The sequence below is a fragment of the Rhagoletis zephyria genome, unplaced genomic scaffold (assembly GCF_001687245.7).
Source record: "Rhagoletis zephyria isolate East Lansing unplaced genomic scaffold, Rhagoletis_zephyria_1.1 Rzeph_scaffold_00873, whole genome shotgun sequence".
In the NCBI taxonomy this organism is placed as follows: domain Eukaryota; kingdom Metazoa; phylum Arthropoda; class Insecta; order Diptera; family Tephritidae; genus Rhagoletis; species Rhagoletis zephyria.
Genome location: NW_016157957.1, coordinates 64,061 through 73,885, shown reverse-complemented (window position 1 = coordinate 73,885; position 9,825 = coordinate 64,061).

Here is a 9,825-nt window from a genome sequence, read left to right as displayed (position 1 = left end):
TAAATAATTGCAATTATTGAGAAATAATCGATTAATCGAATTTTGAAGGCACTTTTAATAGTGAGTATTCACAAAAATACTTTTCCATAAAAAGATTTCTAATTCTCTTGTTAATTATCCTTATATAAAATATGAGTGAGTATTTCTAGCGGCGATAATTATTTATTATTAAACCAAGTTTGCTAAAACAAAAAATAATTGCAATTATTGAGAAATAATCGATTAATCGAATTTTGAAGGCACTTTTAATAGTGAGTATTCACAAAAATACTTTTCCATAAAAAGATTTCTAATTCTCTTGTTAATTATCCTTATATAAAATATGAGTGAGTATTTCTAGCGGCGATAATTATTTATTATTAAACCAAGTTTGCTAAAACAAAAGTTTTGATAAGCGTTTTGTTGTAAGCGGTTGCGTTTCTCGGTGGCTATAGCACCAGCTTTTAAAAGAGGGCACTCAGCAGACACTACGGTTTCCAACATTTTCTAAGATGTTTATAGTATATTTTAAAGAAATCTGAAAAAATATACTACCCTTCAAACTTATATAGTATTTTATTTAAAAGAAAAAGTAAAACCGCGAATATGTCCTGGAACCGAGATCCAGGTGCGAATAGCGTTGACGAAAAATGGTCTTGCAGATGTACTTGGGTATAATCAGGTCAGTAAGGCGTGCAGACTTTGAGATATCTAGGATCTTTATCCATCATTAGGCGAAATGAAAAAAATACAATTTCTTGCTTTTAAGTATTCAGAGATACTGCAGCCCAATAGTCGCGATTTCTAATCGGATACTCGCTCAAATTTCGATAGCCCAAAAACATATCGAGTAACATGATTGAATACTACATAAATTTTATAAGAAGATTGAAAATCCAGGCTGCTGTAGACTAGTTAAGAATAGCAGACAATCTGCAATATTAATTAAATGGCCAGTATACGCCTAACGATTAATGATGTAAAAGTAGCAGACATTCTTAAATTTCTTAAAGTATAACTAATAGACTTTGCCTATGACAGAGTTAATGTGATCAGTGCATGTTAGGTTAGTGTTTATAACAAAACCGAGATTAGTCACTTTAGAAACAAGTTTAAGAGACTTATCACCAATGTACAAGGACGGAATGGCATCAAGTTTAATATTTCTTTTACATACAGGCAACACAAAGGATTTATCACAGTTGAGACAAAGACCATTTTGCGAAGATCTATACGATATAGACATTATCTGTTGAAATTCTCGCACAAGTTAGCCATGTCTTCAAAAGATCCTGACTAATAAATCTATATGTCGTCCGCATAAGCATGCATTTTTGCATATTGGCAAGTACTAAATATGTCATTAATAAACAAACTAAATAGCAATGGCCCTAGAATAGAGTTTAGATACTTCAGCACCAACCTTTACTCTCTGAGATCGGTCGGACAGATAGCTCTTCATTAACTGCACGGCAAAGTCACTAAACCCAAAATAGTTTTTGAGTTTGAAGCATAGTAGTTCATGGCTAACTGAGTCGAAAGCTTTGGAGAAATCCAAAAGGCATAATAGTGTCAGATGGTTTTTATCAAAGGATATCCGTATGCCGTCAAGTATTTGAATCATAGCCGTGGAACAACAGTGTCTAGCTCTAAATCCGGACTGGAACGGGGACAATACGGTTGCCAGACGTACTGATTTTATCAGTACAGTACTGATTTTTCAACTATTGTACTGATTTTATTCATTTCTTCAATCAGTACGCTAATGTCCTGATTTTTCAAAATTTTTACTGATTTGTACTGAACTTTCAGTTCAAACAAAATACTTTAAGATTTTCCTAAGGTTTTTACATAACGTTGAAACTTCCTTAAACTGTACTGTAAAAAGTAAGAAGAAAATAATTTAATTATAGTTGACATTTTTCAGATAATGTTTCATATGCCCAAGAAATTAATACAACAAAAAGTTCAATCGTTTTATGGGCATACCGCCGGGTCTTTACGTGCCAGTTGCGATAATATGATGGAGCTTAATTTATTTAAAAAGAAGGCTAACGTTTTTTTTCGTCGAGTGTTGCTAGTTATCTCGAAAGTAAGTTTCTGTTTAATAACAACAAATTTGAATATTCGAATGGCTTTTGCCTATAACTTAATACTCTTTTTCACAATTTACTGACATTGTAAAAGAGTATTGCATAAAATACATAAGTTTTTCAAAGTTTTTGCGTAGTTGAAAAAATTAGTTTAAGCCATCAGCAATTATATATGAAGTCCTTAAATAGTGGTACTTTTCCACAGTTTGAAAAAATATGTAATTTTGTTTTTTTTTAATACTACACTCAAACGAAGCAACTGAGAGGATCTTAAGTATAAAGTTTGCTTGCTGGCGCATAGACCTGTAATTAAAATTATTTAAAATGAACTTCATATTAAAGTAATTTTAACAGGAAAAATGTATAGAATTCTTTGACTATTTAAACACTGAAGATGGAAATGAACTGCGTATTGCTATTCAAAAATGTCATAAATATAAAATAAGTTATTGGCTTCTGTGTACAATGATGTGTACATTCATGTTAAAATGAATAACACTTTTATTTTTTTATGAACTATATATTATTTATATACCAAAATATAGTTGAAAACAAGTACTCTGGTGTTTTAAAGTATTATCTGCTACTTACATTCATAATTTTGCTTTGAAAAAAAATGTACTGAAAAGTACTGATGGCATGAAATAGTCTAACGTACTGATTTTGCGCATAAAAAATCTGGCAACCCTATGGGACAATAACCTAAATTTCTAAAGATGGAGATATATTTGTTCAGATATCAAAGATTCAAGTACTTTAGACAAGACAGGCAAGACACTATGTGAGCGCGAGTCTCAGCTACTTATCATTTTTATAAATGTTTTTCTTACCAACACTAAAATAATAGGATTAAAGGTAAAAACTTTGAAATTAGGTTTTTATCAAAAAAAAATAATAATAAAATAATATCCAGGTTACGAGAAATATGAAGGGTTTTTCAGTTTTGATGAGATTAAATAAAAACAAGCAAATTTAATCAAATAAAATAAAAATGAACTAAAAGTATAATATAAAAAAAAAATGTATTATGAAATAAAACCAACGCAAAATTAGTACTTTTAGTCCCCCTGCAAAATGCACTTTTTTTGTAATAGATTGGCGTATGAAACTTTACAGAAATTGATTTTATATCTTCGCGATTAAAAGTTGTACGCGGCTTTATATCATGTAAATTGCGAAAAACGATCACCTGCGGTTTAAAAAGTTACGTTTTTTGTTCCGTCTATTAAATGTCCACGTGGAGGAAGCGATCGAGCAATAACATTGCGTGCTTGGCTCCAGAAGCCACAGTGCATCTAAACTACAGATTTTTTTTAACATCAGATACCCCAAAAAAAAAATTCCTACTTTGTACGCTTTCTAAATAGCATATGGGCATTTCCATGGTGGCGCACGTGACAGTCGTACGATTTCAACGTGCAGAAAAGTAGAGACTAATTTAAATTTCCTCTCCCTTAATTTGATTTTTGGATAGCTCTTTAGAAGCGCTACATAAAGTGCGAAATAAGGATCTGTAAAGAAAAAGGGTTCAAAGATACAAACAAACCAACATCGGTTCGTCACGTGACATAAAATAGAAGTGGTTTTCCGCTGCAACTATACAAATGAGAAAATCTGCGAATAATGTATGAATTTTTTAATGTAACTTATTACAGTTTAATCTGTTTGCCTTGTGTTATGCTAGCCTTATTTTTGCCTTGAAAATACTTGTTAGATTTTTTTATACAATATATAATAAGGTACGTAACGTGACGTTCGTAACGTGACATATCGTATACTGCTGAAGAAATTCCTTACACCATTTTGAGTTTAACTTAAGTTAAGTTAAGTTTAAGTTTAAGTTAAGTTAACAGGAATTCCTGTTAAAGGAAAAACGCAACATAATTTTTTATTCAGAACATTTTAATGGATATACGTATCTAAATAACGATAAATTCCAAAAAATAGGAAAGAAAATCTTAATACTAAAATACATTTATTTTCGAAGAAAATGCCGTTTGAAATTTTCGCTGCTTGATAGCCAATGAAGTTGACGTATTCCAGGTATATTTGGGACTTTTTTCCACTTCTCAGCTAATGTTAAAGACATTTCTTCTTCTTTGCTCTGAAGATATGTATGCCAATTGGACACCTTCAATGTGGTTTCGAGCACATTCAAAAAGAGATTTAGCATCGTCTAATACTAAATTTTTTGCTTTAGTCAACTGCCAAACCTTTCTCTTAATAACAGCTCCCACTCCATCGACTGGACCTTTGCCGTGTGAAGTGGCAAAAAAGTTCCATTCGATATTTTTCAAATTTAATTCAACTAAAAATTCGCATAAACTGCTTGCTATAAATTTATTTTTGAACTGGCAACTGCTTCCGGCTGAGAATACGAAGACATTTCTAAAATTTCCATACTGGTTTTGTATTTGTATTTGTATGGGGTACGTAACGTGACAAACTTTGAGACACCAAAAAAATATTATTTAAAAGAAATTAATTCACTTAAATCTTTTTTTTCAACTCTACGTTCTAAACTTACTTTGCGTTCTTGTTTTCAACCACTTCCACCGGTCAAAACAGAAGTAAGGATAAAAAATTACTTTTCAATGGCTCGAACGTGACATTAGAATATCAATGAATGTAAAGTAAAAATTACCGTTAACTGAGCTTTGTTTACTCTCTTTGCCTTTTTCTCAAATAAAGTGTGAGTGTGCAAGAGATTTAGTGGTATGAGTGAAATCGGAACAACTCTTTTTCAAAATAATTATTAAGGAGAAAATTCAATAAAAATAGAGAAATAGTAAGAAAGAGCTACGCTAAAATTTCCCACAATTTGTATTACCGCTGTAACTTAGCAACACTGTAAACTCTTTCGAATAATGACAATTGGATATTTTCTTTTTTATAATATAAAATAAAAACTTTATTTTACAAACATTTTATTTTTCGTTGGAGGTAGACCTTCCGGTGGGAATGCCCATATACTAACGTAATCTACATGCATACTTTGGATATTTAAAAAACGAAAAAAAAACAATATTTGTACATGAGTACATGCATTATTTCAAATGAATATTAAAAAAAAAATTGCTTAATATTGCTACTTCCTAATGTCTACTTAATGTTTTCTAAAGAGGAATCCTACATTATTAGACTAACTTAAGAATATCTTAAACTATCAAGAGCTTTACTAAAATCTTATACATTAATCTTAATTTTTACTTAAGAAAAAAACATTTCATGAGTAAATATATAATGTGTGTTATGAGCTTATTTAATAATCCCATACATTTTTTTATATACCCCTTTTGCTTAAATTTTATACACCGCCTCTGGCGTGCGTAAATTTATAGCAGTACAATGTGTAACCAGAAACTTCATAACTAAGTTCATGTGTAAATATGTAAATTCATGTAGTGAACGATTAGTACGATTTGTTGTTTTACATATAATTCTCTTATGTGAATTTCGCTACATTTAACATTCAAAATAATGTAGAAGAGTAGCCTATTTATGTACATAAAACACACTTGGGTGAGAATGTAGCTAAGCTTTGATGATAATTAGCTGTTTCGGTTTTTTTTTTCTTTAATTATGCTATTCTTCTGGCACTGTCTATTATTTTGATGCTACACATGACATTTGGTTATTGAGTTAGGTTAATTTACTCACATACATATTTTTGTTTGAATTATTATTTTTCACTCATAACATCTGCCAGAAGGTGTGACCAGAAAAAAACTATATTCGTAAGATTTTGCCATTNATACCTTTCATTATACCTTTCATGAGCATGAAATGGTATTATAACTTTGGTCCGATGTTTGTAAGTACCAGAACAAAAAGAGATAGACCCATGAAAATGTATACTTATATGATCAGAACGTCGAGCTGAGTTGATTTAGCCATGTCCGTCTGTCCGTCTGTCCGTCTGTCCGTCTGTNATGACATTTGGTTATTGAGTTAGGTTAATTTACTCACATACATATTTTTGTTTGAATTATTATTTTTCACTCATAACATCTGCCAGAAGGTGTGACCAGAAAAAAACTATATTCGTAAGATTTTGCCATTAATATAAGTACTATTTAACACATTTAATGAGGTTCAATTTTTTGCATAAGCCTAATGCTATTATGAATATTAAAACTAATCTTAATGAATTTATAAATAANTGCGCTCGGGTATAAAAAATTTGTAATGTAGCGCAACTGAATCATAATGGATAGCTAATTTTATTTAATTGTGAGATGATGTGAGCCTTAGGTGTATAAGTATGGTTGGGTTGGCGATGCAAAAAGTGTGTCTCTCTGATTGGGAAGGGAAGAGTAGGGTGGTTTTCCATCTTAGGGTGAACGAGGGGCAACTCCATATAAATGTCTGTCCGATGTGCATATTTATTGCTAGGGTTAGGGATGTAGTCTTTTAGTCGTCCGATATTAATAATAGAGTGCATGAGTTTTATTTTTGTATGGTCTGGTTATTGGAACTATGTGGCCGCAAGAACCACCCCAATCCGACGAGCTTAGTACCAGGCTGACGCTAGCATGCACAGCCGTCCACATCCAATGTACCAAACGACTTAATAACAACTAATGGGACGAAAATCATAAGGACTACATGCAAATTTATTTTTAGCTACCGGAATCACATTTGCAACCTTCCATGCATCAGGAAAACAAGAGGTGGTAAAGCAATGACTGACAATATGGGTCAAAGTAAGTAAAATGAGCGCTAAATTATTTTAATAAATCTTATTGGAATGCCGTCTTCACCTATTGCATTGGACCGTATTTTATTGATACATCTTACTACATCACACTCAGACACAGCATTAAATTCAAACATTTGAACAACAGAAGGACGGGGACATGAAAATGAAGAGTTTGGGCGAGTAAGCCAGGGGAAGACGCACGACTCACAAATAAGTTATTTAGAGTTTAAAGGTCGAGTAGGCTGTTTGTGCTGTTACTGACATGTACTCGGAGATTTTTTAGGTTTCGCCACAGGACATTATTGCGGAGTGATGTATTCAACTTTTTGCCAAAGAAACTGCGCTTTTCACGTTTAATTACTGTAGTATCTTCATTCCTAACTGCCTTAAATGCAGACCAATTTGCATCTGAGCGGTCCTTTTTCCTTATATATGCCTTACTACGCTTTCTGATCGCAGTTTGGACCACACAGTTAAACCAAGGGCACGATGAGGACCTGTTTTCAAAAGTGCGCAGCGGGTCATGAGCTCTAAGAGCACTCAAAACATTTTCATTCAAAAAAGTAAGCTTCTCATTCACTAATGAGAGACATGAATACAGTGTAAGAAAATTCGTTTCTATAATTGTTTCCTTATAGAAAGGTTGGTTTCTTTTCTACCTTAGACATTCCGAAGTGGTTCAAAATATGCTAATTTAAAACACAGAATCCTTTCACGTGTTCCTCCGGGGTTTTTGGACATGGACTGTTTTTTTCAATTTAATAGTGTTCGCTTTATTTTTGCAAGTTGCGGGTTGAGTTCGGTTTTTCGCATTGTGTTTTTAATATATTCGTAATTTTAATTTTTTTAATAAAATCAACTGGTGGTAGTTCAAGATTGTGTGTGGATTAATAGCACCACACTGATTATTTGGCAATAACCTTTTTCATCTATTAAAAACAACACTTACGGGGCAATGTTTATTGTAACAACAACGTTTTTTTCTATGAGTCGACATACTTTAAGCATTGTTGACGCTATTTCCATTTTAATAAGGAAATAGCGTCAATTACTTTATTTTAAAATTTTTGTTGACTTTATTTCGCTTTTGAAAAGGTAATAATTTCAATTGACTTTATTTCTCACCAGGGTGGTCGATCTTGTTATCAGTGTTGCCGCGGCATTCAGATCGCCAAAATTCCCTCAAATGGATCAAAAGTATCATAAAAAAAATTGTTGTATGCATATGTACTAGAGCTGTCAAANCGGTTTGAGTTCGGTTTTTCGCATTGTGTTTTTAATATATTCGTAATTTTAATTTTTTTAATAAAATCAACTGGTGGTAGTTCAAGATTGTGTGTGGATTAATAGCACCACACTGATTATTTGGCAATAACCTTTTTCATCTATTAAAAACAACACTTACGGGGCAATGTTTATTGTAACAACAACGTTTTTTTCTATGAGTCGACATACTTTAAGCATTGTTGACGCTATTTCCATTTTAATAAGGAAATAGCGTCAATTACTTTATTTTAAAATTTTTGTTGACTTTATTTCGCTTTTGAAAAGGTAATAATTTCAATTGACTTTATTTCTCACCAGGGTGGTCGATCTTGTTATCAGTGTTGCCGCGGCATTCAGATCGCCAAAATTCCCTCAAATGGATCAAAAGTATCATAAAAAAAATTGTTGTATGCATATGTACTAGAGCTGTCAAACTATCGATAGTCAAGTCCATCGATGTTTTACGATAGTCATAAGGGTGACTATCGATACTATCGATAGTATCGACCCATTTCATGTTTTTCTAAATTCATTTGTTTTTCGTTATATTGCTTTTATAAATTTGTTTATTTTACCAGCTCACGGTTGCATTTTAGTATCGAGAAATATTGCTAGAAATTCATTCGCCGTGTAAAAAGTCTAAAAGCGATTTCAGAAATTTTCCCTGCAATTCGCCTTTCGGAAATAAAAATAATTTCTTTCGACATATAGACACTTACATGCAAGGTGCCACTGCTCATGCAACTGCTTTCTGAAATTTCTTAATTTGACAGTCTTTTGAAATATATTGTATTGCCACGTCTGACACGCTCTTAAGACGGCAATGTAATTTCTGGTATTTCCACGCTTAAAACAAAAAATGGGGTTTTTAAAATAATGCCATGAACCAACTAAACAGATCACCCAGCACGACAAACATGTATTTTTAATTGCATTTGAGAAAAAAATAATAGTTGATAACGTCATTTTTTAGTCGATTGTTTAACCCTTTCACTATATAGTATCCATATGGATACACTCAACTTTGTGGTCGGCTGACAATCTCCACGCCAGAAAAACAACTTAGTTTTCAACTGATTATAATTTGTTAAGGTCTTAGGTAACACCTAAAATGGAAATATATATTATTTTCGTTTAACTGAGAAAAATACAGCATTAAAAAAAACGGGTATATATTTTTTTAATTTTTGGTGAAAAAGAGGTTTTGTTTTATAAAAATTACATATATATGTGACCACATATATACTTTTAAACATGTCAAATATGTAGAAAAGCGTTCGTTCTAGCATTTTGCATTATTAATTTATTAATTTAATATATGTAATAGGCTTGCCGATTTTTTAAACATACCTTGTATCCATATGGATGCAAACGTAAGTTTTGGTTGTAAACGGTGTACGCACAAGACAAATAAAATCATTTTGCGTTTGATGCTGGTATCGTGCAGACGTTTGCTATTAGCTCTACTGACAGCAACATAATTAAAACAAGTAAGAAAGTCTAAGTTCGGGCGAAGCCGAACATTAAATACCCGGCGCAAGTATTAAATATATGTTTTTTCACCCTTCCGAAACCTTCCGCTAGATGGTAAGCCGAGGTGTATCAATTTTGAGTAAATTAGCGTCCTTCAATTTCGAAATATTGAAGTTTCAAGCATTTCTTAAATTTACCGTTATATGAGAATCGGCCGTTATTTTAGTCCGATTTCAATAATTTTCAACGTTTTGCTTACACGTGGCAAGTACAATAACCATACCGAGTTTGGTACAAATTGGTAGAACGGTT